The sequence below is a fragment of the Chinchilla lanigera genome, unplaced genomic scaffold (assembly GCF_000276665.1).
Source record: "Chinchilla lanigera isolate Chin_1 unplaced genomic scaffold, ChiLan1.0 scaffold00012, whole genome shotgun sequence".
Taxonomy (NCBI): domain Eukaryota; kingdom Metazoa; phylum Chordata; class Mammalia; order Rodentia; family Chinchillidae; genus Chinchilla; species Chinchilla lanigera.
In genome coordinates, this window is record NW_004955413.1 from 25,816,661 (window position 1) to 25,820,848 (window position 4,188).

At 48.4% G+C, this 4,188-nt stretch overlaps 1 protein-coding gene across 3 annotated transcripts in view; it reads left to right on the top strand.

The window, feature by feature from the left end:
* The first annotated feature begins 3,767 nt into the window (after window positions 1-3,767).
* Window positions 3,768-4,188, top strand: part of Tnrc6b (trinucleotide repeat containing 6B) — a 240,254-nt gene continuing 239,833 nt past the window's right edge. The window contains exon 1 of one of the 3 annotated variants that reach the window (XM_005379308.2): window positions 3,768-4,080. The gene's annotated coding sequence lies outside the window, so the exon portion shown is untranslated. The remainder of the gene's footprint in view (window positions 4,081-4,188) is intronic. The other 2 variants (XM_013511418.1, XM_013511420.1) reach the window with 2 other exon arrangements.

The window sequence follows — 4,188 nt, forward strand, 5'->3', positions numbered from 1 at the left end:
CAACCATCTCGCCCTCTAAAAATACAGTGCACGTGGCCAGCATAAGCGTGTGCAGGGCTTAGAGGTCTTTTGACTCTCAAATCTGGATGGGTTAGAACAAATGAAAAATACTTTCCCCAAAAAGCATGCAGAGAGGAAATGAGAACTAGCCTAGGAGAGCATCCTAGCATGTCATTCCCTGCCCTGGGCTGCCTTTCAGGACCTGGATTGATGCCATGGTCAACAAGGCATGACCGAAAGCCTTAAGGCAGTGAGGACGAGTTCAGCAGACATCTTTGTCCCACACACTCACACCAGGCTGGACAAGCCCCCAAAGTCCTGGTATTTACTGTGACAGGAATTTCAAACTCTCATCCTCCAAGAGAATCAATAAATCAATCAAACTGGCTGATGATTCTGTACAGAAAGTGGGGCTGCGCCCTATCCAAAGCTGGAGTTTGGAGTACTGAGACATCTCAGAGCCAGATGAGACCCTGTGCCACATCCTACTGTGTTTTGGAAGAAATCCACAGATGGGTCTACTCGTGAAAGAGTTTGGGGAGACTCTCCATAATGTGTGGGAGCTGCAGCAGTGGGATTGTGGAAAGCCTTTATTCTCTACTTTGTAATTTTCTATATTATCTGAAATATAGGATGTTGTATTGAGTGAGTAAACATAACATATTTACTCAGTGTTACTTCTATGATCAGAAAAACGGCAATCTTATTTAGAAATTATTTTTTTAATTCTCAAGTGGACACACATGACAGGGTTTCCCAGCTGCCTGCTTTCTCCCGGAGAGAGAAAGCACAATGAGCTGAAATAGACAAATAGTTGAAGGCCTTCAAAGACAAAGATGATAGGAAGAACAAGTTTTGGCTGCTCCCGAATATTCCTATCTTGCTCCCCAGGCCCCAGAGAGTAAGCCCTGCAGGTCACCCCCTATCCTGTCTCTTGCCTAACTAGCCACATTCGTCCTTCAGTTCTCCTTGTATATGTCACCTCTACCGAGAAGCTGTCCCTTTCCTTCCCAAATTGAGCCCCCAGGGTGCTTCCAGGGCACCTTACCAAAGTGCTACCCTGTGACTTGGCAACCCCCACTTGACTGATGGCACAGAAGATGCTTTATTCGTCTGTATGACCCTGGAACCTCAGGAAAGTGCTTGGCATGATCCCTAAATATTTACTGAATAACTACTTATTTGAAGGCCTTTTAGAATCAGAGCAACCACAGGACACGAATATGAAAACTATTTCCAGAAATTTGCAACTGGGATAGCAAGATGTGGCGGCACATTTCTGCAACCTCAGCTACTCAAGACTGAAGCAGGAAGATCTCAAGTTTGAGGCCAGTCCTGGCAATTCAGTGAAACCCTTCCCCAAAATAATAAAATCAAAAAGTCGGAGAGTGTAGCTCAGGGGCTGGATGCTTGCTTAGCATGCGGGAGGCACGGGACTCAGTCCCCAACACTGAAAACAAATAAACAACCCTCCAAAACTTGCCAGGCAGGTGTGCTAGTGCACACCTGTAATCCCATCCCTCTAGGCTGAGGCAGGAGGATCAAAAGCTCAAGCCCTGCCTGGACAATTTAGCTACTTAGTTAGACCTTGTTGCAAAGTTAAAAAATAAAAAATCAAAATGGCTGGGTGTGTAGCTCAGAGCAAAGGGCTGGTTCAATCACCAGCCCCACCCCATCTCTTAAAATCAGTATGTATCCAATAATTAACTATAAGACCAAGTACTGGGACTGGGGATTTAGCTCAGCAGCACAGCACCTGCCTGGCAAGCGCAACGTTGTGAGTTCAATTCCCGGTACCAGAAACACCTCCCCCACCAAAAAAAAAGACCAAGTACTATTTTAAGGGTTAAAACAGGAGTACCAGCAAGCAGGTCTGACAGTTAGTAAAGTTCTAAACCTTGGGCATCTCTCATTCACTGTGTTTTCTAGTTTAAAATACCCATATTGCAATGCTAATATGGGCTATGCATGTGGCATTGTAATGATTCACGTGCTTAGGCCTTTTATTAGAATTTGACTCATACTCTTTGTGTTGTCCTTCTTACAGGTGCCCTAGGAATACCTCCATTTACTCTTAATTGATGTTTGTGAAATACCTTGTCTTTGCTGAAAGGCTGTAAGTGTTAAACTTTATTATTGTTTCCGTAGTTATTATTAAAGCAATGCCAAGAAGATTACACAACAGCTTGGATCAAGAAACGAAACAAGGGCCACGATCCCACTAAAGCTACAGGGGATAGGGATTTGGGATGGTAAAATGTTAATTACCCAAGACGGAATGTGGGCCAGAGTCCAGTGCTGTGCTCCTGGAGATCATTTTGGTTCCAGAGGATTGGAACTGGCAGTGGGTCTCAAGCATCCCGCCCTCCCCTGGCTGAACTGTGTATTCACTTCCATGAAAGCTGCCACAGAAAGAACTCAGTGGCCACGAGCCAGGAGGACACGGCTTGCTCAGCATCAGCTAACCTGGAGGCTTTCCAGGAGCTGAAGAGCTGTTCCAATAGCATGTAATCAATTATTTATTTCTAAGGCGATTTATTTATTTATTTATTTATTATCTCGCTCTAGATTTTATTTCTTCTTGTTTCCTGCTCTTGAGGACTCTCGCTAAGGAACAAGCAAGATAGATGCTCAGGGTTTGGAGGTGGGAGGATGGTGTTTGACACACAGTGATGGTAATCGTCCACTTACAAAGCTGAAAGAACGAACGAGTATAGATGTGCTTCTTGTCAGGAAATGTCAAGACTGTTTAATTTAGGATGGGGAAGAAAGGATACCGAGGTGGAGGATGACAGCCACTCCAATAGGCAGTTTCCAAGAATGACACTGCCAAAAACCGAGGAACCTGGATTCCTTCAGAAAGGTTTTTAAGATGATGGGTTGGCTGACAGATGCGATTCTGAGCCAAAGTACAGGCACTAAAACATAACCAGAATACTGAAGGTTCTGGAGCCAGACAGATGTGGTACCCAACGCAGGGCCCGCCAACCGCTTTCTATCTGGATGACCTTGACCTGGCTACCTATCATCTCAGAAGCTTAGTTTCCTATCTATAAAAATTAGTGTATAGATCACAAGTTTAACCAAATAATTTGTCTAAAGCACTCAGTACAGTACGTGACATAAAAGACGCACATTAAATGGTAGTCATTAGCACTGTCACGCACTGGGCAAACAGAGTTGCCCCCAACTCCCTGCTAAACAATTAATTGTGCACAGAATCGGGATCTGACGGGCGCACCGTCAGATGTGGCCAATAAGGTACCAGGAAAGAACTCAGTAGGAGTCAAACCAATCGCGTTAGCCCTTCTTGTTGGCCGGGCTGTCTTGCCGTTCAGCCAATAGTGTGAGATTTGACTCGGGAGCGACATCCTGTCTGTCCAATGACGCACCACCAGCCCACACTCAGCACTTCGCAGGAAATAAATCAAGGAGCCGGCACGTATAGATTCCGTTATTAGGCAGTGCTGGATGGAGAGAGGTGCTTAGGGGAAACAGCACCCGGGAGAAGCGCTAATGAGCTTAAAAAAATAAGAAAGAAAAAAGACGATGGTTGTGCCAAGCGAGTTCAGCCGCCATCATGCTCTAGTTTCCCCTGCGCCTCTCTGGGTCCGCGACCGAGGAAGCGGCCTCTGGGATGCTGAGGGGGTGTGTCCCCGCATGATTGGCGCAGGCCGTACAGCCAATCCTAGCTCGTCAAACGGGAAGCACTTAGCCAATGAGGGGCTACGGCAGCGGCGCGGAATTGGAGGGGCGGAACGGCAGCTTGACGGGCACAAAAACCAGCCAGTGAGAGCTGGAGGCATCCTCCCTGCGGCCAATGGAGTGGGGCTCTGGGCGGGCCCTCGAGTGTTTGTGTTGTGGTTTTGGGGGAGGGAGGCGGAGGGGAAAGTTTGTTTATTTTGTTTTTAGTTTCTGGGGTCCCCGTGCTTCAGGAAGGTGAAGCGGGAGGGAGTGAACCCCGGCGCCCCTCAGTCCCCTTGCGACGTCGCCTCCATAGCCTGCGGAGAAGCGGGGACCGCGCGCATCGCCTCGCCTCACAGAGGAACACCGCGCACTCGGAGCCGGCGCGGCTCGGCGGTGAGTGAGGACCGGGGCCGGGCCGTCCTTCCCCTCCCCCGCGCATCGCCCTGTCCTAGCGGGCAGCCCGCGGTGGGTGAGGACGTCCGCGGGGGCGCGCGGCGCGGC